The following is a 24651-nucleotide window of genomic DNA, read 5'->3' on the forward strand; positions in this document are numbered from 1 at the left end:
GGAGGAGGGCGAGGAGGAGGGTGAGGAGGGCTAGGAGGAGGGTGAGGAGGAGGGTGAGGAGGATGGCGAGGAGGAGGGTGAGGAGGAGGGTGAGGAGGAGGGTGAGGAGGAGGGTGAGGATGGCGAGGAGGAGGGCGAGGAGGAGGGTGAGGAGGAGGGTGAGGATGTCAAGGAGGAGGGTGAGGAGGAGGGCTAGGAGGAGGGTGAGGAGGAGGGTGAGGAGGAGGGTGAGGATGGCGAGGAGGAGGGGTTCTGGCTCAGACAGGCTCTGGCCCTGCACAGAGGACACTGCCCAGTGAAGTGGATGATGCGGCTGTCTTTACCAACGAGGTCAGGCGTCTTGTTTCCCTTCTCACTCCCCACAATGTCCCCAGCCACTCTGAACCCACTCTTATTCTGTTCCCGGTGCTTCTTGGCCCAGCTGAGGGCCCGGTGCTGCCTGGGAGTGGCGTGAAGGCCGTCCAGTGGACCTCGTCCTTTCACTTTGATAATATCATGGAGAAGATGGCAACAGCCTCCGTGGTGCACAGCTGGGCAGAGGACAGGTACACTCAGGGTTCAGTCAGCAGACCGAGGTCCAGAGCCTCAGGAACGGTGTCTCGTTGCCATCGAGACGCAGCTGATGTGAGTGGAGGGACCGGGCAACACCAGGCTTCTGCAGAACACGTCCGACTCCCGTGTGTAGCTCCCGCAGGACGGAGGAGAGTCACTCCGCTGTCGTGCCACCCGCGGGCTGGCTGGTTTGTGGGGCCGGAGCCGCGGGTGAGAGGAGAAAGCCACGTGGCTGCCCACTCTGTGACGGGGGGAGAAAGAGCACCCAGGAAAGATCCTGGAATGAAGGAAGGAACGAAGCGAGTCCCGCACCAGCGTGAGCCACCTTCCCGCCCTGCGGACTCCTGGACACCCAAGCAGGCACCGGTGACAGCCTCCCAGGATGGTCAGACCTGGGGGACTCAGGGAGTGGCCGCCAGCGCAGGTGATGGCGGTGTGGAGGGCGCTGCTGTCGCGCCCCCTGCCGCGGGCGCAGAGTTCCCCCAAGACTGGCTGCTGGCGAGCGAGTGTCTGTGTAACCGTGGAGTCACACCCCATCTGGGAAAGCCAGCTGTGGCTGTCCTTGGTGAGTCCAGAGGCAGACGCTAATGCCGGCCACGGAACCCCAGTCTCTCCATCACCGGGGGCTGGGGGGGCCTGTGGTTTCTTTCTTGCTGCTGCTAGGAGACAGAATTGGGCCAGTTCACATGAAAAGACAGATCAATTACAACCCAACTTGCTCTCCAATAACTCTTTTTAAAATAATTTCACCACCCACCTGGATTTTATTTAGTTTAAGGGTCCTATCGGGGTCAGGTTTTCTATTTGGAGAACTTAGGCCTGAAAAAGAAAAGTGGGGGAAATTCACTCACAGCCATTTTCACAAACCTGAGACTCGGGGGCGTCCCGGGTGCACTCCGCACGCTCTCCAAGGAGCTCGGAGGCCGGGGCAGCAGCCGGCACCCCACTGCCCGGCTCCAGTTCCTCTTAGGATCTTCTTCACAGTTCTTCCTGGGGTAGTACTTCTCCTGGACTTTATTTTCTTTTCACCTGTTTTGTGGAGCCAAAAGTAACTGAGGAATCAGAGAAGAGGAAACGCATTTGTCACCGATTCTTTTAATAATGGGGGGCCTTCCATCCCCATTGTTAACAGCGAGAGGGAGAGCCGACGGCGTAGACCCTCTAGAGCTCCCGCTGGGCTGGGGTCCACTCGGAGCTCCCGCTGCCTGGGGAGGGCACTTCTGCTGTGGGCAGACTCGCCTCTGGCAGGAATGAACCCAGTTTGCCTCCCTGCTCACCCACACCCGGAGGTCGGAGGTGTCCCTTGCTCTGTGTGATGCCCACCAATGCTGCCCGCAGCGACCAGGGAAATGGAAGGGGACCCGGAGATGTCCTGATCCAGGCCAAAGGGGTTCTCGAACCCACAAAGACCGGGTGGTTCCACGAGGTGTCCCCCTCCCACGAGCCAACCTGGTTGTTACAGTGGGACCTGGAGTGTCCCCAGAGGCTCATGTGACACTTGGCCCCAGCTGGTGGTGCATGGGACGGGATGGAAACTGGGGGAGGAGGGCCTTCTGGAAGAGGCCAGTTGCTGGGGTGTGCTGGGTCCCTGGACCCTTTGCTGCTGGCTGCCGTGAACGGAGGAGCCGGGTCCTGCCGCGTGCCTGACACCAGGATGCGCTGCCTCACACACACCCCACGCGGAGGAGCGGCTGACCCTGGACAGGAGCCTCTGGGACCACGAGCCAACAACCCTCCTTCCCATCAGCTGGCCTCCTCCACCTTCTATCACAGCAGCCGAGGCCGACTGCCACCATGGGTCAGCCTCTGTGCGCTGGACTGGCCATCCAGTACGGTGACCACCTGCTACTAAGGACCCGCCTGCTCTGCACGTGACGCTTGGGGCCAAGGCCAGAGCCCAGTGGCTCCAGTGACTGCAGCCTCGGGATGGCCTCCTCCTGTCACCTAGCCTGCTTCCAGAGAGGAGTGTGCTCCTCACCCTCACCAAGGAGGGCTCCTGACCGGCTGTCACCATCCTCCCCGTCACCAGTGCTCGCTGTTCCTCAGCCCTGTACCAGCAGTTCAGCCGTCCAGCACTGGACAAGCACCTGTGGCTTCTGTCTGGACAGTGTCTCCAGTCAATGCGACAGTGGATCACGGTCACCTTGCCCAGCCTCTCCATTCCGCAAGGCTGGAGCTCACAGGCCCCCTGCTCCAGCTGTGGGGCCAGCTGTGCCCTGTCCAGCAACAGGTCAGGGAGCGCCAGTGGCCTGCTGTAGCCGCAGCTTCCTGCATCCTGTGTGTGTTATGCCATAAGTTTTCACATACGCAGGGAGAATTCTTCTTTCCTTTTATGAAAGAAGTTGGCCCGGCTCTGTGTAACGGGTGCACGGCGGTTCAGCACTCGCGCCCACCTGGCTCCAGCACGGGCCTTGAACGTGGCACCGCGCCCTTGCAGTCTCAGTCGCTGCTTCCAGGACTTTACACACTGGGACTGCTGCTGGCGTGGAATCGTCTTCTTGATTGTGCACTGTTGCTGGAGCAAGCCGATTGTACATGGGCAAAACACTTGACTTCTAACTCCGTTTATAAATATTTATGACAGAATGGCTGCTTGTAGTTCCTTTCTTCCGTGTAATTCATAAATCGTGTATTGCAGTCTTGTGAAGTCAGAAATGTTTTCCAATCAAACTGTATTTCCTAACATGAAAATGTTATCATCTTGATCCGCTTTAAAGCTCGAATAAAAGAATGTATAATTTAAAGACTATTTTATTCAAAGCCTTTCTTTGAAAGACTAGCATGGCACACATCATCAGCTCCCAGTTTCCACCTCACAAATGGATTTGAGGTAATGATGGCATAAAACAAATTTTAGCATTACAAAATATTAGAAAAACTACCAATCTCATTGAGACCTTCAGTGTCGTTCACCAATATTTCTGGTCCTTCTGGTCACATAGTAAGAGTCGGCTTCCCTGTGCCCTTTCAAGTTGCACGTTAATGTGACTTATGTTAGCCAAACCAACACAAGGAGAGGTGACATGTTGCTGTCATGGAGAATCTTCCAGATAGAGCACCAGTCACATCTTCCCCTGTCGAGGTTGAGGTATGTGAGGAAACATAAATATGGAGCCTTCTTTACCTTGGGTTTCTGAATGCTTATAATGAGCAGAACCTGGTTGTATAGTGTGAGCTTTTGTTGTTGGGGATGCAGTGGGAGGGGATGAAAACTCTGGGAGGTGGGCCTTCTGGAAGAGGCCAGTCGCTGGGTGCGCTGGGTCCCTGGACTCTTTGCTGCTGGCTGCCGTGAACAGAGGAGCTAATGAAATTCGTCACCCCAATTTCTTTCTATCCAGACAGGAACTGTTTGTTACCACAGCAGAACATAGTTTAAACTAACCGATATACCAGCCAGTACAACCATGATCGTTGTTCCATTCATACTTTATCCATATAAACATGGAGTGCTGACTGGGCATGATCATAGTACATATGCACCTTTTCAAAATATCACATGGTAATCGTTTCCCCAGCTTTTCCATGGACAGTGTATTTTTGTTTTACTAAATGTATGATGGCTTATCACCCAATTATTCATTAATTATTATGTAAGTTGTTTTTGTTTTTTCTTTTACAAAAAACACAGCTCTGAGTATTTTTACACACGTAGCTTCATTCTCTTTCAAAAGCACTCTCTTAGGATAAAGCAGAGAAATGTTTACCCTTCAGTTGTAAACTCAATTATTTTATAGTCAAACATTTTATTAAGGATTTTAGTACTAATGAAATAAAGATTTCCACATTTTGCCCTTTATTTCAATACCCTTTGAAATTTTAGGGGTATCATGTGCTGAGCAGGCGCGTGGTACCTCTGCAGCCTGGAGGTGGACAGCAGGGCCACACTGCATCAGTCCTTGGGAACGTGGACGGTTGCCCCGCGGAGAAACAAAGTGTGTGCTCTCTGCACTTCACCTCGGTCATCTGGGGGAGGGGAGCACTCTTGTTTCTCCCGATGTAGACTGTGAGTCTGAGGCTGTCTTCCATTCTGCCCCGGCGATTCCTGTGGACCTCACCATTTCTCCAAGGCGCTGTGCGTCTGTCTAGATGGCTCCCGGATGCTCTGGTAGAACCATGCTGCAACAGCTGAAGTCTTCAGGCCTCTGCTTTCAGTACTGTCAGGGTCTCTTCTCCTTCCCTCTCCCACCTCTCACTGCGATTTTGAATCCCCCTGACATTTCAGTGACTAAGGGACAAATATCGACCACCACCCCGGAGATAGAGACAAGGACTGCACAGAGAGGTGCCCCCCGATGCACCGAGAGGCGGCCACCTCCTACTACACGCAGAGGTGGCCCCTTTCCTCCTAAGAGCCGAGGTGGCCCTTCCCCAAGCGCTCATTGACTTGTGAGAGCCGTGACGGGCCCCGGGCAACTCCTCCAACAGCCACCTGAGAACGCGCCCTCTGGCCTGTCCCACCTCCAGAGAGGAGAGGATCCAAGCGCTCAGAGACACCTTCCCAACACCAGTCTCGCCTCCAAAAGGAAACGAGTCACCCCGGTGTCTTTCATCCTCAAGGCGTGGCTGGGTTTGAGACTGTCCGGGTGGGTCAGAGCCACGTCCATCTGACACGACCCGGTGGGTGCCCTGTTAAACACGGCCTGTGCCAGGAAAAACCAAGAACTTTAAGAAATAGAAACCTTCTACTCCAATGAGGCAACGTGTGACTGGCTACAAATCATGAGGACGAGGCAGGGAGACCTGTTATTTTGAGAAATAGAAGAACATCTTACGCTGAAAAGCATTTTTCATAAATGAAGACTGACCTTCAGAGGCTCTGGTGCCCACCAGGGCTGGACCACCCAGCCCATGGCTCCCATCTGCTCAGGCACGCGTTCACCTGCCGGCAGACCTGAGTCCAAGTCTCGGGTGGCAGCTTTTGAGATAAATTACCCCATCCTTCAGAACCTGCTTGGCAGATAAAACGAGAAGACCAAGAACACGGCTTCCTGAGGCTCAAACACAAGATTAAATGCAGAAACCATTTTGCTATTGGGAAGCACCCGAGACCAGGAGGGGAAAGGGCAGGGACTGGAGAGACACTCAGCAGGCAGACCGGAGGGCCAGCTCTGGATTTCCTTCTCACTGTAGGGCAATCATTGATGAAAACAACCTAAAATCCATCTCAAAATGACCAGAAAAGAAAGGTCAGAGATTCCCAGCACATTCAGTGAGGGTTTGAAGAGTCTGAACTCTTGTTTCCCCGACTTGACCATCCCACACTGTGTCCGTGGAACGAGCATCCGCAGCGCACCCCATGAAGGTGCACACACATCACTGGCAACAGTGAAACCAGCCACTGGGCTCGTCCCAGCGCCCGTCTCCATGGACTTCCAGCTTGGCTTCTAAAGGTCGCCTGAGTGAAAGGAATCTGATCACTGATAATGAGAGCAGGAAGGGGGGCCATGAGAGCCTTAGAGGCGCAGGGACCAAGTCCTCTGTGCAAACGGCTTGGCTGGAGTTGAAACCGAGACTCCACAGCCTGACGAGGGCCCAGCTCCACAGCCCAGCTCGCACGTGTCCTGCCCTTGCTGACCGCCCGCGTAGGCCTTCCCACTCTTGCCCACTGCCCACCCTGAGCTCCAGCATCACCACCAAGGCTCCACCTGCCACAGCCACGAGGCACTTTTCACCCAGTCCCTCCTTCCCAGACATTGGGGTCCCCACAGTGGCCTCATTGCCTACCTTTCTTATCTGGTTGACTCACTTTTCAATCTTTTTCCCTTGTCTACCATCAAATGTTGGTGTTTATATATCCGTTTTCACACTTTGGGCTTCGTGCCTGCCAAGCACTGGTCCAAGACCTTTCCCGATGCCCATTTGGCCAAGCCACACGCAGCCTGTAGCAGGTCCACCCAGCAGGAGAGTGAGGCACAGGCAGGACCGGCCACTGGTGTGCTGCTGCCCACTGGGCTGGGCTGACTCCGAGGCAGACAGAGCCTGTCTGGGGCCCTCGTGGCCCCCACTCCACCTGGGCGAGACCTACCTCCCACCTCAGGACGTCTAGACTCCTGGGCTCCACGTTCCAGCAGCTCCCTGGTTCCAGACTCTGGATTCCCCACCAGCTCTGCTCCCGCTGAGCTCACCGTCTCCGCGCCAGACTTGCCGCCTCCCAGCCTTGACGCTGGCCGAGCTCTTCGCAGCTCTGGGTGTCGGCCCCTCTGCTGTGCAGCTAAGGGGCTCCGAGTAAGCACCACAAACACGCCTGCCTGACCGTCTGGGACTCGGGCCTCCTGCCCTCCGCACCATCTCCAGGGTCCGCTCTTTCTCCTTTTGAGATCTTCTCCGGTCCTTCGTCATTTTCACTAGCTGGAGTGGTGCCTATTCCACAGGCCAAACTCCTCATGGGACGCTGGTTGGAAGAGGTGGGTTCCTGCCCTTGGAGCATGCACTGGGAAGGGGGTGTGCGTGAAAAGGGCAGCTCCTACCTTCAAAGGAGCGGACACTGCTGTCCCATGATCAGAGGCAGGAGGTGGGTGCCGGCCGAGCTGCTGGCCAGTGGCCTCCTGAACCCCTCCCCTTCTGTCACTGAGTCCTGAGTCTTGGCCTCCTGCTCATTCGTCTTGTCTGCAACCTCTGTCTACTCCGGCCCCGGCTTGGGGGGCTCCTCCCTCAGTGCTTCTCACCTCTCTGCCTTGGGGGTCTCCCCAGGTGTGTGGAGTCACCTCCCTGGAACTCCCACCTGGCCAGAGTGCGTCATGGGAAGCCCTGGTGATGCCTGGGTGTGCAGAGAAAGTCTTGCCCGTGATGGACAGAGCCTCTCCACCAGCTGTGGGACCTGCTGTGGCCCCAGCACTCCAGCAGCGCTTGAGGGGCAGGGCTGGGTGTGCCAGTCCCCGGGCGGGCCGCCTCTTATCCGTGTGATAAAGTGCTGGTTCTTAGAAACCCTCACTCCCTTCTGAGAAGGCTTCTCTCCCTTCTCCCTTGAGGTCATCAATCTCCTCTTCCTGTGACACTTCCGTCCCTGCCTGTGACGCTCTGCATGTAGGGTCTGCTGATGTTCCCCTCCCCCTGGAGCTGGGCTTCACTGGGTGAGCCGCCCACAGTAGGTCCACAGAAGGGTTTACTGAGTGAACAACTGAGGGCACTGCTTGGAAAATGTGCAGGAGCAAGGCCTGGAGCTGCCGGAACTCCCCAAAGGTCCGCACCCCAACGCGGGCAGAGCCCGGCGTTTTGCCTCCCTGCTGGCAGGAGACGCGGGCAGCAAGCGACCAGGGTCTGAGCCGAGTAGCCCACGCTCACTGCGCTGGGCCCTCCTGACCCTGCTGTGCCAGCCCATGGAGGGACAGAGGTATGCGTTGCCCCCAGAGATGACAGGTCACACTGGACTCTAGGTGCACGTGGAGAACCACCCCTGCCCAGTGCTCCGGTCTGCCACTTAGGGAAGGGCTGGAAAGTGGACTTCTGTCGGGGCAGAGATGGTCTGCGAGGGCTGGTGAGGGGCTCGATGGAGCCTCTGCACACAGTCTGCGGGTCAGGGTGTCGCCAGGCTCCGCAGTGTCAGAAGAGAAGCAAAGTCTCGATTCACGTCTTTCAATTCTCAGATCCTTTTCCGGGTTCAGCCCAAAGCTACCCAGGCTGCCCAAATGCCAGGCCAGCCAGGAGCCATCTGGAGGTGGCCTGGGGACACAGCGGGCACACTTTCCTCAGCGAGCTCTCCTGTTGGTGTCTGGGTAGGCACCAAGCCAGAAAGACAGGAGCTGAGCCTGTTGTAGAAGCAGCCAGTCTTCTCTGCATCGGGGCCCAAACAGAATGAGCCTGGGCCGCGCCACCTCCGGCAGAGCCGCGGAATCAGAAGACTGCTACCCTCCACCGCCTTCTCCAAGGGCCGCCAGTGACTGTCTGTGCACTGTGCAGTGTGAGTGTACCGCCCACCCTCCCCGACACTCTTGCACACACACCCATAAACACACGCCCACACTCACACACACTTGCACACACACACACTCATTCAGACACTCAAACACACACACCCATGCAACACTCTTACACATTCATGTGCATTCACACACTATCACAAATCAGACATACACTCACACACTCTTGCACAAATCACACACATACTCATTCACAGATTCACATCTCACACATCCAAATCACACACATTGACACTCATGCACACCCCACATACACTGATACACGTGTACACACACATATGCACATTCACATACACCCATGCTCATGTTCGCATGCACAGAAACACAACACAAACATAATACATACCCTCCACATACATAGCATACACAGTCACAAACACTGAACGCATCCCACACTCACACATATCACATGCTCACTCACACACACTTTCAGTCACACACTCACACATGTACATTCATATACTAACACACAATCACCCCTACACTCATTGCTTAATCATGTGTACTCACATGCACTAACACACTATTGCACACACAACACAGTCATGCACCCTCACTCACACAATCACACATGCTTACACACATGCTCTCACACACATGCTCAAACACAAACACACTGACATACTCTCATATAATTACAAACTCACAATCACACACTAACATTCACAACACACTAACATTTATACCCACAGGTTCACACACTGACATACACTAAAATACACTCATACACACTCATGCATAGTCACACACAAAAGCCATCACTAATATATGACAAAACCCACACACAATACATAACCATGCACACATTCATGCTAATGCATAGAATCGCAATCATGAATACACACAGTCACACACACTCTCTCACATATACACCCACTCCCTAATACATACTCACACACATATGTACGCACACTCCTACTCACATACACACATGCTCACACACTCACGTGCTTGGCCATGCACAGATACGCACTCACACACTCACCACCACATGCCTACATAAACAATAACACACTCCCATGCACGTGCAAACACATCACACACTGCCGTGCACTCACACACCACATGCACATAATCACATGCTCACACACACACTGAGACACATTCACGTTCTCATACACTCACACCTGCACTCACTCACACACACCCAGCACTGGGAGCAGAGCGCAGGAGGTGAACAGGAGACCTTCAAATCTATCACTAATAAAAACACCAAATAAAACTAAAAATCACGATTTTGGATTGGTTTTCATGTGGCTTCTGAATACATACCAAACAAGAGTGATATCCCAAATCACTTAGATCACTCAGAATGTAGAAAAATGGAAAAGTCCCCAATTTTTAAGGAAACTCACATATTCTGAACGCCAGGGAAGACAATTTAAGGGAAATAATAGATATAGACACATTTGATTCAAAAGAAAATAGGTTAAAAATTCTACATAAACTATCAGCACATGAGGCCAGCAGTGGGCTAAGAGCAGAACCCACCACGACTTGTGGCACAGGGACTGTCCACACAGAGCCCTGGACATCAGGGCCCTGTCATCACGGCTCATTCCATCAACAGCTTAAATGAGAAGAACATCTTTTATCAAGAGTGGCTAAGGTGGTACTGAGAACATTCAGTAGATATTAATAATAAGAATTTTGTAAACTCATTTTGAGTGGAAATGAGTAGCAGAATTATACATAGGTTATCAGCATTTATGAAGGTCCATCTATGTAGGCTTGTGGGTCCATTCATCTATACCCTAAAATTACAAAAAGCACAGAGGGAAGAACACTTGCTGCTGGGCAGGTGGCGCATGCCTGTAACCCCAGCAGCTTGGAGGCTGAGGCAGGAGCATCGGGAGTTCAAAGCCAGCCTCAGCAAACGCAAGGTGCTTAGCAACTCAGTGAGACCCTGTCTCTACATAAAATTCAAAATAGGGCTTGGGGTGTGGCTCAGTGGCCAAGTGCCCCCGAGTTCAATCCCCGGTACCCACTCCAAAAAGAAAAAAAAAAAAAGAATACTTGCCAATTTCAGAAAAAAACAAAATTTGCAATCCCCTGTCTTTACTGCTGGTGGTGAGCAGAACCTACTCTGGACCAGAGGTGCTTATGCCAGAGCCGGGCTGCCTGCGTGACCCTGGGCGAGCTGTTGGACCTCTGCCTCCCTTCTGCTCGGTTGTCAAGTTAAACAGCTGGGACTCATAACAGCTCAGAACAGGTGCTGGCAGCACATGAAGATCTAGCAGGTGACTGTTGCCACAGCAGATGGCCCTGTCCTAGCCATCCTTATCATCACCATCATTATTAATTCAGTCTTACCTAGACATTACATGGGGAGCCAGAAGCTGCAGACTTGATGGGAATCTAATAGGGAAACTTCAGGGCAAAAGTTCAGGGCCTTGAGCAAGCCGCCTCTTACAGAAACCCTTTGCGAGGTAGTTGGCGAAAGGCTGGCGGGTGTTTACACACAGGACACCATAATGAAAATCAAACATATACCCAGTCTGTATCTCATTATGAAGATGAATTTGTAAGTCCGTTTGCTCTGAGCAAAGAAATTTCCTATAATAGGAAAGGTTTGTTTTAATACTTCCAAAACAAAGGACTGTTGACTTTAAATCTGGGACTAAATATGCTTATTATATGATGTTACATTTAAAAAGTGTTTATAATAGAATACTGTGTGTCTATCGAGCCAACACAAAACTGAAAACAGTCCTACGGGTTGGGTTTGTCCTGTACCACCTGTTTGTGGTATTTAACTCACCCTGACTCATGGATCTAGTTCTGATTAACTAGAATAAAAGGCTTGTGGGAATCCTCTTCAAACGAAGTAAAGCATTTTCATCTAATTCAAACAAAAAATGTACATCACCAAAGTCCAGCAACTAGGGTGCCCACCTGGAAGAGCTGAGCCTAGTGCACTCGAGACCCTGCACACGGATGATCGTAGCAACTCCATTCACGATTGGCCAAAGGCAGGCGCAGGCTGGCGGCCTCCAGTAGGCGCATGAATAAGTAGCCTCGTGTGTCCAGACGGGAGGGGGGCGTTATGGGACAGCACGGAGGAATCTCCAGTGGATATCCCAAGGGAACAAGGCCAACCTGAAAAGGCGCCCCTCAGGACTCCACCGGATGACGCGGGAGGTGAAATGGTGAAGATGTGAAAGATCTGAGGTCGCCGGGGGTCAGGGTGGGTGGGCAGGCAGAGGAGGGAGGGTGTGGGCGTGGGCCCTCTGCATGACACTACCAGGGCGCACGGTGGCCGTGGGTGACGGTGCTGTGTCCATGTGGGTCCACCGGCTGTGCCAACCCTGGTGGGGATGGGGCAGGCAGAGGCAGGAGGCACGGTAACAGCCCAAAGTTACACTCAAATTTTCTGTGAACCTAAAACTGTTCTAAAAGTAACCTTGTAATTCAAAAGAGGACCTTATGAGGATCAAAAATGTATGTCCTGAGTAAAGATAAAATTGAAGATGAACCTCAAGACGGGGCAAAACGTGCGGTTTCTTGCAGGTGGTACTCTTTGAGAAGGTGGAGGGATCTTTGCAACCTGGAGCTGGCGCAGAGGCTGCTGTCTTCCTGCCTCCCAGCTCCCAGCCTCCTCTGCTGCACAGAGCTCCTGCAGCGGGGGGTCTCATCCCCACCCTTCCCCTCACAGCGTTCCTGTATCCTGGATCACCCATCCGCCCCCTCGTCCACTGGCTGGCCCCCACGCACAGCAGTGCTGCCCCTTTCCTCTTCATGAAGCCTTTGAGGAGTGGGCGGGCTCGCAGCAACGCACAGCTCTTCCCGGAGGGCTGTCTCCGCGTGCCGGGTGCTCGTTCAGGGCCTGTCAACACAGCAAGCGTCCTTGGAGACAGATGCCGCCTCTGCTTGTGCTTGTTCCTACTACCAAGCTCAGTGGTCATGAGCATCAGGAATGAAGTCCTCATCTGCTGGAGGAGGAGAAAGAGGGAGGGGAAGGAAGACAGAAGACCCCAAATCGTCCAGCCCACGGAAGCCACTTGGCATTTCAGGAAAACCTCAGATGTCCACGTGTCGGTGGTCATGCAGGTGACCCTTCTGAGAGGGCAGGGCCACCATTAGTAGGGACCCGGGGACATCAGGCATAGGGAGGAGCTGCCTGAGCACACCAAGAGCCCCAGCCGCCCTCTGCCCCTGTCCCTGCTCACCACCTGCCCACCTACCTGCACTCTCCTCTGGGGGCTGCTGCTCCTGCCCTGGCCTGGCCCACCTGGCCATGTCTTGTGCTAAGTTCAGCTTTTACACCATTTCCTCATACACTTCTCATCCCTCAGCCTGCCCCAGGCAGAACTGACGGTTCCCTGCACTCTGTATCCCTGTGGCTTTCTAGGAAGGAACCTTCATGTCTGACCTCTCATCCCTCCCAGGGCTCTCCAGTTTTCCAAGGACTCAGGTGGCGACCCACCTGCCTGTAATTTGTCAGGAGATATTCCACTTTTAACTAAAATACTGTTGCAGTGGGGCTCCTGGGAGGTCCGTGGTTGGTTCCCCCAGGGTACATCTGGCAATGTTGGGAGATTTGTTTGGTCTTCACAGGTCAGATAAGGGGTGTCCTGGCCTCAAGTGGACAGAGGCCAGGGGTGCAGCTGGACATCCTGTGATGCACAGGACAGCTGCCCCCCTGCTGACCACAAATCATCCAGGCCCAATGGTCAAGGAGTGGAGGTCAAGGAACCCATGTGGGGTCAACACGGTGAGTCATGGTGTGGCTCCACCCAGGGGAGAGCGGCTGGCCTGTACCTTCTGCCATGAACCTCCAGCACAGGCCTGCAGCCCAGCCAGCCCCCAGAAGGCTGCCAGGCAACTCAGAGGCCATGTCGTCGATGGTGGTGCAGTCATCGGAACCTGTCTTCACCCATTCTTTTAAAAATTATATATAATTAAGGGGAAGAACCTGATGCTTTGATATGGCAATATGCATGAGCAGACTGACTAGTGCAGTCAATCAAATTTGCACACCCACCGTGCTGCACCTACCATTCCTGTTCCTTGAGGCTGCACCCCATTCCTGACCTGACCTGTCTGGAAGGGTCTGTCGTCTCTACAGGTCTGGTGGCTTTCATACAGAATCCCCACTGGCCCTCATTCAGGGGTGCGTCCAGTCACGCGATGCTACTGCTCCTTTCCTGCCAACGAGAGATAGTGATCAAAGGCAGCGGGGGTCTGTCGCTTCCATTTTTGACATTAGCGGAGATCACCCCCAGCACAGGAGAGAGCTGGGGGTTACAAGAATAGTATTTTCCTTTTCTCTTACTTCACTGCAATATGTCCCCAGTGCCATTTGCCTGGACATCGTGCCATCTACGTATCGCACAGTGGAAGACGTGAAGCTGTTTGAAGTGTTCCTGTGCATGCTTGGTGCCGACCAGGCTTGCAGATGCCGATGTTTCAGCCACCACCACACCTCTGATGTGATAATTGTCTAGAATAATCTTGTGCCTCCTCCACAGACCTGGTGCCCTGGGAGGCTAGATCAGGGCCTCTTGTTCCCTGGGCTTGGCAGAGCACCTGGATAGTAGCTGTAGAATTCCACGCCTTGTGCTAAATAGTTATGGTAAGGAAACCCGGATCCAGGCCCAGTTGGACATACCAAATCCAACTACTGAAGAACAAGGAAACAAGGTCGATTTTCAAGATGGACCCACCTGGGGTCCCTGTGAACACGTCAAGTGCATGAGAGCTCCGTTACTTTCCACGTCACAGACCAGCCACTCACAGTCAGAGTTGGTGGCTACCAGGTGGGTGTTCCTCTTCCTCAGGGTCCCGCAGTGCTGGAAACGGGCCCTTTATCAGAGAGAGGCTTACAAGGTCTACCATGAGGTGTCGGATGATGGCATCTTACGGCTTCCTTACCCCGACGCAAAGTCTGAATCGTGGTCTCAAACAGCCTGTTCCTCCACAGGATTATGGTACTTACAGTCAGCAAGTCATCAAATACTGCCATAAACCTGAATAAACCAAGAGAGAGGCCCTGTCTTCCACACCAGCACTCCTTCAAACACGTGCATGTACACAGACACGGGCTCACACATACGTGACCCTCTCTGGGAAGGTCTGGTCCAGGTGGGGATTGAGGACAGGCGGTCTTTGAGATCTTTTGCCCCCAACTTTGTTCCTAACTAGAAGGCAGATCTGAGAGTAAAACTTCTGATTACCAGGCGTGATCTTTTCCCTTCCCTGAGTCTTTTTATTAAGCACTCCTATTAGATCTAATTCGTTTTTTGCTAATATAGAATTATTATTTGCAACATATAAAGAATACTTGCTGATACTGTGTCCGACCTCTTCCATTTTGTTTTAGTGGTCACTGTAGGAAACACATATTTTAAGGATTGTGCTCTCATGTATTGTTCATTGTGCAGATATAATCCAGTGTCCTTTGGCTTTCTTCTTCTGACCTTCATGCTGTCCTTGACCTGTGTGTACTTCTCCATTATTTTAACCTTTATGATACACTGCTATTAATTTTGCCGTCAACCATCAATTACCAGTTAAAGACATTTTTAGATATAAAAATTTATGTCCAAGTTTATCATTTCTGGTGTTCTTCATTCCTTTCATACATTCAATTTTCCATGTGACAGGATTTTCCACTCTTCACCAATAACTTTGATGTTTTACAGTTAAAATCTACTGGTGATGAGCTCCTTAGCTTATGTGTTGACCGATGGAGTCTTTATTAACCTTCAGCTCTGAAAGTTATTTTCACTACATGTAAAATTCTAGGTTGATTTTTCTTTAAGTACTTTGGTGATATACTCCATTGTCCTCTGGCTTGCGTACTTTTTGGCAAATAATCTGCTGTAAATATTATAAAGTGTCATTATTCTCTGATTTTTTTTAAGACCTTAAAAATTCGTTGTTTTTTTTTTTCAGAAATTTGATCATGATGAACCTAGGTATCATTTTCTTTTCTTGCAATTTATTGAGCTACTTTGATCTAAGGGCTTATAGTTTTCATTAACTTTGGAAATTAATTGGACTTTTCCTTTAAACTATCCTGTGTCCTCTCCTTCTGGGACTCCAGTCACAATCTGTTAGTTGCTCAGTGTTTTCCTACAAGCTATTGATCGACCCTCTTTTCTTTTTGCCTTACTTTGGGTAGTGTCTATTGCTGTATCTTCAAGTTCACTGATTTTTTCCCCCAGTATCTGTTCTGTTATTCACTTCCAACGTGTATCTTTTCATTTCAGTAACTGTATTTTTCACTCTGGAAATCATGTGTGGGCCTTCTCTGGGCTTCTGTCTCCCTCCTCAGGCTTGTGTTTTCTCTACATTTTTCAAGTTATATAGACTTGTTGCATTAGCTGATTTAAATTTTTGTCTTTATATAATTCTTGACATTTTGGCCCCCAAAAAAATTTTTTTAAAGTTCTTCTCTTGGGTATGGATTTTATTTTGAATCTCAGTTTTTCTGATAATTTTTTGGGGGTGGGATACTGAGCATTTTGATTTATATACTGAATTTTAAAGCATTTCTTTGGCTTTTAAAAAATTCTGTTCCGATACATGGCTGTTACTTTGAATTGATGTAATTCTTTTGAAAGTTGCTTTTAAGTTTGTTTAGCATTTATCTGGAGCAGACCTTGGCCTAGGGATAATTTGTCCCCACAATTAAGGCAACTGCATTTAAGGGATGCGCTCCAATGTCTCGTGTGTTGCAAGGGTCCTCCATTCCATCTACTGGTATTGTGAAATCCCCGGACTGTGAACCACAGAAATTTTGGGATTTATTGCTTTTTAAGATGTTTCCCCCAGCCATATAGAGTTTTAACCCATGCATGCACAGATTAATATTCACATGAAGCTATAAGGAGACATTTTAAAAGATCTTTAGGATCCTCTCCCGCTTTGGTTCCTTTCCTCTGGTTTTCTACTCACAAAATCTAGGTTCTCCAACATCTGAAAGGTATTTACTGTTGCATTGCTAAAATTCTTTTACTCCAAGTTATGTATAGATAAGGCACCACATTTCACTACCACTTCTGAATTATGCATTAATCATAGATTATTGGTTTATAAACTATTTTGGTGTCACAAAACATGGAATAAACATCAGTTATCTTATGCATATATGCTAAATAACATTTATCTAAACATGTGTCTACATAATTCTTTGTAAAATTATTTTTCTTTCCTAATTTGTAGAAACTTTGTGTTGTATATTGTCCCTACATTGCACAGCACTATGTTACCTGTTTGTTCTTATTTTATTAATTAGTGCAATGAATTTATGCATTAATCCAGGCATTTTTAATTAGTATGTACCATGTGCTATTCTCAGAAACAAGGAAATAAAAGACAAACCATCTTCACCTCTTGCAGTATCCTCCCACTGAGTACAGGAAACGGAGGGGAGATGTCACCTATGATCATTGTGTCACGGAGGCCTGCAAGGGGTTGGAAGAAATGATGCTTTTCTAGAGTAGGTGACAGCTGAGCTGACCCTGGAGGGACAGTGGAGCTTAGCTGGGAGTCATATATTCTAGACACAGGAGCAAAAAAGAATTTAAAATACAAAATACAGGTGGTTCCCAACTTATGGTGGTTTAACTTACAATTTTTCAACTTTATAATGGTGTGAAAGTGATAAACATTCAATAGAAACTGTACCTCAAATTTTGTTTGACCTCTGTTGAGGTGGTGATACGTGGCCTACACTCTTTTGTGCATTTGGCAACCCCTTCCTCCATCAGTGTGGGGGTTTTCAATGAATGGCTGCCAATTCTTTGAAAACAGCCAGCCGCAGCTCTCAGCCAGACACCAGCATGCGGGAACCACCAACTCTGCCCTGTGCGGGGTGCTCAGCCAGATGTTTGGCAGGTTAGACGTGTTAAACACATTTTCAACTTACAGTACATTTGAGGATGCAGCCCCATTTTAAAATTTGGGGTATCTGTAGAAACACTGATTTCCATGGGGGAGAGTGGACAAAGGTACATCTGGGCTGTTCATTGGTGGCCAATTGTTTCATTGCTAGGGCCATGTAACAAGAAAGCCAAACTCAGAAGCTTCGAATGAGTATTGCGGGGGACACTGGAATTGAACTCAGGGGTGCTTAACTATTGAGCCATATCCCCAGCCCTTTTTTAAATTTTATTTTGAGACTAGGTCTCACTAAGTTGCTTAGGACCTCCCTAAGTTGCTGAGGCTGACTTTGAACTTGCTATCTTCCGGAGCTGCTGGATTACAAGCACGCACCACCTCACCTGGCTTGAACAACCATTGTTACATGCTCACAGATTCTGTGGGCCCATCATCCTGACTTCATGGTAACAAAATGGCCCTCCACGATGTCTAGAGTCTTTGCTGGGAAGACATGGTGTGGGAGGCTTGAGTCTGGAAGCATCTCCCTTCTGGGTTGGTGGCAGAAGCTGCCCAGAGGGCTGTCCCCAGAGACCAGGGCCTCTGCAAGCATGGTGGCTGCAGGTAGGTAGACTTCTCACACAGAAGATCAGGCCTCCAAAATGGTGAACAAGGCAGAAGCTGCCCCTCTTAAGATAGTCAGAGAGACCACGATTCACTTTCTTTGTGTTCTGTGGGTTACCGGCAGTCACGAGGACACTCAGACTAAGGACAGGGAGCATGGCCCTATCACCAACAGAAGGCATGCCAAAGAATTGGCAGCCATTCATTGAAAACCCCCACACTGATGGAGGAAGGGGTTGCCAAATGCACGGTGACGAGGAGGAGTTCTGAAGTCGGGCAGGCAATGGTTTGCACCCCAGCTCCGCATTCCTCAGGTAAGTAGTACCCTTCAAACCTGTTCTCATCTATGAAATGGAGATGATGCTTTTTGTAATTAAGTCTTCATGAGGATTAAATGAGTTGATGCTCACAGTGGGATTATTACATTTGGCACATAGTTAATGCTCAATAAACAATAACTCCTCCCTTAGCTGAATGAAGCCAAAGTACATCAGCATAATGACCCATGCCTCAGAAAGATCTGCCAGTACCTGCATAAAGCACATGGTCTGCCGCGTGGCAGTTTTTTTAAAAGTTGCTTCCAAAGGTTTCCTTGAGACAGACTTTAGGAAAAGTAGGAAATTTTTGGAAATATTTGTGGGGGGGGGAGTAAAAGTTATTATGAGACAAAAAGTGTGCTTTATGTATTAAAGACAGAAAAGAGACAGAAGACTTCAAAAGAGGTCAAACCACCCTCTAAGCAAGCCTTCGCCACCAGAGTTCTGGGCAACGGACAGTCAGCAGAATGCTCGCCCCCGGGCCTCAGGAGCAGGGCCACGCAGCACCCACCCTGCAGACACCTCCTGTGGAAAGCTGTCCTGCCCCAAGGGACAGACCAGGGTGTCATCCCACACAGGCTGAACATTCCAACCTGCTTTCAAATGAATAAAAATATGTCCCGACTCCCGACTCAAGGTGCAGGGACTATCAATAAAGAAATCAGAGCTAATGAAAAACTAAAAAAAAAAAAAAAAAGTCCCGAATGGAAAGAATTAAAATTTAGAGCAAAAGAAAGATTAAAAGAGGATAAACAAGCACTATTAGACCTTGACTCTGCCCCGTCCCCACTCCTCCCCACGGAGGTCCCCCGTGAACAGGGAGCACGTGCTGCAGGGAAGGAAGGCAGGTCCAGCCCCGTTGGGCTGTCAAATCTTGGTCAACATACAAAATTAACATGTGGGAACTAAATACCCACGACGTCAGGGCTATAAATACCAGACGTGGAGGACTTGGCCGCACACAGGAGTGGATGGCACCACGCCGCAGTAGGAACCTGGTGTCCAAGAAAGAAGCGGCTGCCTCAGTCACAGGGGACACTGCGTGGGAGGCTGGGGCTGCTGACCCGGGGAATCTGCGCCAGCAGCCCCGGGCCCGCAGTGCTTTATCCAGCTGTCTAGTGACTTCCGTGTTCTGCTGAAACCGCAATCCTTCTGTGCTGCCAACGTCCGGAAGTGGAACCCCCCCAGCAGGACCCTGCAGTCTGGGGGCCTTGGGTTTGTTTTCATGCGGTTCCTGCCACTCACCAATGTGTGACTTTGGGACTTGGGCACACTAGTCAAGCTTTTCTTATCTGTAACACACAGACGACAGTAGCTACTGTTAGAGCTGTGGGGACGTCTAGATGAGACTCCAAAAGCAGGAAGAGACCTGGTTGGCAATATGTCAGACACGACAGCTGCTGTGTGGGTGATGTAGATCTGCAGCGCTCTGGTCCCTCGGTGTCTGGATTTCTTCCCAGGGGACTCGGAGCATGGGGTAGCGCTCAGGGGCTGCAATACATTGGTTTCAACATCCCAGATGATCCTACTGCTCAGACAGGTTGGAAGCCACCAAAAGGGACCATTGTTTAAGTTACAAGCTGAATTTGTAGTTCGGGTTTGATTCTTTACAATACCCTTTTATGCAAATCGTATAATGACTCGATGAGGTAGGTGTTCACACTCTCACCCTACGGGGTCAGTGCTGAGTCTCCCACAGGAGACAGCAGCACAGGCCAGCCGTTCTGACCTCTGGGCCAGTGCCCAGGATGCTGCCCACTGCTTCACTTGGATATTTACTATCTGTTGAGATATCCCAGACGGGTTTAGTGGTCTTTAAGGTAAGACACTTCATGTGACTACCAGTGATTTACAGATGGTGTATTTTGTAGTGGAAATGTGTACATGTGTCTGTGTTGTGCGTGTGCATGTGTGTATGTGCGTGTATATGCATGTGCATGTGTATGAGAACTGGGCACTTAGGATATAATATAAAATAAGCTTCCAGTCTGTACCTTTGTGCATTCAATTTGGAAGCTCTTAAAGGAGCTGAAGGTGGGATATTAGACCTTACCTTCTCCGTCTCCCACAAACCTCCATATCCCTAGTGACTTTCACCTTGTCTTTTCTTAATTAATCATAATAACTACATTACCAGGTAGATGCTCAAGTTTTAATTAACCGAAGAGATATTGGCAACAGGTTTAATTAAAGAGCTCATGAGATGGAAAGCAAAGTTAATTAAAATGTGATTATAATGTCACAGTTATCGTGAAATCGAGTGTATTGGAAACAATCAGATAAGCCTTCAGCTTATTTTCATCATCTATGAGGCAAACCTGAGTCAGGTAGAGGAATTTGGGGTGGCTTCAGTCCCTAGAACTGCTTTCGCAATTAGACCTGCTGCCAGAAATCTGTGCTTCTGCCCAGGGGGCAGCCAGAGGAACTGGTGAGCAGGGCAGCTGGTGTGCTTCCAGAGAGCCTGCCTGCTGGCCGGCTTCTGCACTCATTCTGCCCCTGAGACTTGGATCTCTAAACCACATGGCTTCCCCCAGGTCTGGTTCCGAGGGGCCTCTGCCCTGCTGAGTCTCAAGAGCCCAGTGAACACTTGCCCAGTTCCTGTGTCCCAGGGTCGGCTTCACCTGGTTTCTGCTTTAAGCTTGTTGGTGCCTTCTGCATGCCTAAGGCCTTCTCAGCTGTGCCCTGGGATTCACGGACCTCAAGATCAGTCAGTGGGGTCTTTTCTTCTGTTCTGAGACCTTCATTTTGGGGAATGGTCGGAGGATAATGAAAACAGCACAGTTACTCAGGTTTAAGAAAGCTCGCCTAGCTCCCCCAGCCGGGCCCGTGGCCCACAGCTCAGGCCCCTTAGATGCAGTGAGGAGTCCCAGTGGGCTGCGGTCCCTGGAGTGGAGCACACCACGGCACGCTGCCCTTACTCCAAGAGCACTGCTTCTCCATCAGCTGTGAGTGCTCGCTGCGCAGCAGGAAGACGGTGCACCACCTCCCATGGCACTGCTAGGAGGGAAACCTGTTCCTGAGTGGCTTGATATTCTCTCAGGTTGTTTTCTGATGATTTAATTTCACATATTTTGGGGTTTCTAAGACTTTAGTTCATTATAGAAATGGATCTTTTAACATTTTTGTATCTCATATACCTTAAAAAAAAAGATGAATGCCCTGGATACCAGCCCCCGAAAGATTCACATGGCATGTACACAACCTTGGCACACAGCCCCAGGAGGCCCTGCACCCTGAGCTCTTGGGTGCACCCCACAGAGCATGAGCTTGTTTAGTACCACCTGCGTCCTGAGTTCTAACCACCTGAGTTTTAACCACCTGCGTCCTGAGTTCTAACCACCTGCGTCCTGACTTCTAACCACCTGAGTTCTAACCACCTGCGTCCTGACTTCTAACCACCTGAGTTCTAACCACCTGCGTCCTGAGTTCTAACCACCTGCGTCCTGAGTTCTAACCACCTGCGTCCTGAGTTCTAGCCACCTGCGTCCTGAGTTCTAACCACCTGCGTCCTGAGTTCTAACCACCTGAGTTCTAACCACCTGCGTCCTGAGTTCTAACCACCTGAGTTCTAACCACCTGCGTCCTGAGTTCTAACCACCTGAGTTCTAGCCACCTGCGTCCTGAGTTCTAGCCACCTGCGTCCTGAGTTCTAACCACCTGAGTTCTAACCACCTGCGTCCTGAGTTCTAACCACCTGAGTTCTAACCACCTGCGTCCTGAGTTCTAACCACCTGAGTTTTAACCACCTGCGTCCTGAGTTCTAACCACCTGCGTCCTGACTTCTAACCACCTGAGTTCTAGCCACCTGCGTCCTGAGTTCTAACCACCTGAGTTCTAACCACCTGCGTCCTGAGTTCTAACCACCTGCGTCCTGAGTTCTAACCACCTGAGTTCTAACCACCTGCGTCCTGACTTCTAACCACCTGAGTTCTAACCACCTGCGTCCTGAGTTCTAACCACCTGAGTTCTAACCACCTGCGTCCTGAGTTCTAACCACCTGCGTCCTGAGTTCTAACCACCTGAGTTCTAGCCACCTGCGTCCTGAGTTCTAACCACCTGCGTCCTGAGTTCTAGCCACCTGCGTCCTGACTTCTAACCACCTGCGTCCTGAGTTCTAACCACCTGCGTCCTGAGTTCTAACCACCTGAGTTCTAACCACCTGCGTCCTGAGTTCTAGCCACCTGAGTTCTAACCACCTGAGTTCTAACCACCTGCGTCCTGAGTTCTAACCACCTGAGTTCTAACCACCTGCATCCTGAGTTCTAACCATGGAATGGGACAGGGGGCAGGGAAGGGTGGATCGCAGTGAGCCGGGGGACACTTACATTTGAGTTTCTGGTTCTGGAAATGTCCTGGACAGTGACTTGGGTGCCATACGGAAGCCCAGTGAGTGTGTGTCCATCATTACAGAATTCAGTTAGCAGGTGCTCTAGAGAAGACGGCGGGTGTGAACCCAGGTGTGGAGCACCACTGGGCATCAGTGTCGAGTCGCACTCCTCAGAGACGGAAAGAAGGAAGCCTCACACGGAAACTGGTGTGTCAGGGGCCAGAGGACAGCACTGAGGGCCAGAAAGTGTAAGACCAGTTGGGAATGGGGTTGGTGGTAAGGGCTGTAGGTAGAAGAGGGACGTACGTGACTAATGCTTTCAAAGGGGAGTGGAACGACTGGTCTCAGCAGGGTTTCTCGGTCACCATCACCACCCATCCTTGGGACAAGATTTATGGCAGGTGACTCTGCCAGGCTGTCCTGCTGTGAAGAGTTCTGGAGTCTGGACCTTCCACTCACTGCTGGCTTCGACCCCTTTGGGGAGTCTCCTCTGCGTCCCTTTGTGGGAGAACGTCAAAGCCGACGCAGCCCCCGGCACCCTCTCCACCATGGTGCCTTGCGTTGGACTTCAGGCGTGGGCTCTGGTGGCCACCGGACTTATCCACGGCTTTCTGAACTTCAGTCGTAGACTCAGGCACCTCCTTCCTTAATTAACAGCTCCCTCTTTTGTCAAAGTGGGAAGGTTAACCTGGGCTTGTGACATCAAGCACAGGTTGTCCTCAGGGCTTCCATGCAAATGGAGATTGGCCTCCTTGTGATTCTGTACCACACCTTTCACTCTAAGGTCAAGAGCCAATCAGTGGATTCCGTCCAAAATCCATTGTTAGGAAATGGTGTCAACCACATTGCAATGAATCTCTCATGCGTCTCCCTTAAGAAGCTTCTCACATTGGCTGGAACATTCTGTGTTTCTCAAAAGGAGGAATGTCACCCATCTGGAGAACAAATAAGAGTTGTAGGAATGAGCTTGCTAAATTTTGTCCAGTGAAGACAATCACGAGGTGAAGTGGCACCCCCTTTCTCCACAGAAAAGCCCTCTTCCCCATGGCTGATTTTAGGACTGTCAGCAAAAGAGTCCATGTAGATAGACTTCCTATTTTCATGTCGCCCTGTTTACCTGGCCACTGACCGAGAAGATACCTGCACTCCAGGTGCTGGACACCCCCTTACTAGTTATCACAAACGCATCCAGTATAGTACTTTGTAGAAATGTGCAAACAAGGCTCTGGCCTTGAGCTGGGCTTCACAGAGATGCCTACATTTTTAAGATAAGTTACAATTGGGCCCATGGTAACAGCTGGCAGGGGAGGAAAGAAGGGGAGAAGAAGCTCCCCCCTTCTCAGGTGTGGTCCTTGAAGGGTTAACTTGCCCAGAACAGTGAAAGAAAAAAGCTGCTTTTATGTGAACTTCTGCAGACTGCGAACTTCTGAGCCCCTCCCTTACACACTGGGTATAAAACTGTAACTCCCTGAACTCGGGGTTCAGGGGATTGATTGATTATAGCAAAGGCTGTGCCCTCTGAACCTGGCTGCAGCCCAATAAAACTGTTTCCTGCTGTCTTTGGTGCCTGGCCTCGTCTGTCCCTACAACAGAGGTACAGAGTTACCATTAGCCAAATCCGTCTCTGTAAACTGAGTCGTGGTGTAAGGGGGCTGCAGTGGATGCTCTGGTGATGCACGGTGGGCTTCGCGGTGTGCTACTGAACGCTGTAGGTGAGTGACCAGGACACGGTGTGCATGTGGCAGGATTGTGCACCTGATAGAGCCCAGGTGGAGGGCGCTCACAGCCAGTCGCCCCCAGCCCTACCACCTCACCAGAGGTGATCTCCAAGACTCCCTCAGGGCACCCAATTCAAGTGGAATTTCTTTCCTAAGACCAAAAAAATTACCTTCAGTGACTTGCATCATGGCTGACGTAAGAAAGAGGCAAAAATCATTTTAAAGGGTAACCTGTTTCCTGGTGGAGCTCGGCCACAAGTCTTCAGGTGGAGCTGACCACCCATGGATACCCGCTGGGCATTTTTAGAGACTCTGGGTCCCTTTGCCTAGATGAGTCTCACGTCCTTCACCCGCTCACTCACTCTCTCTTA

The sequence above is a fragment of the Ictidomys tridecemlineatus genome, chromosome 10, assembly GCF_052094955.1.
Source record: "Ictidomys tridecemlineatus isolate mIctTri1 chromosome 10, mIctTri1.hap1, whole genome shotgun sequence".
NCBI lineage: Eukaryota > Metazoa > Chordata > Mammalia > Rodentia > Sciuridae > Ictidomys > Ictidomys tridecemlineatus.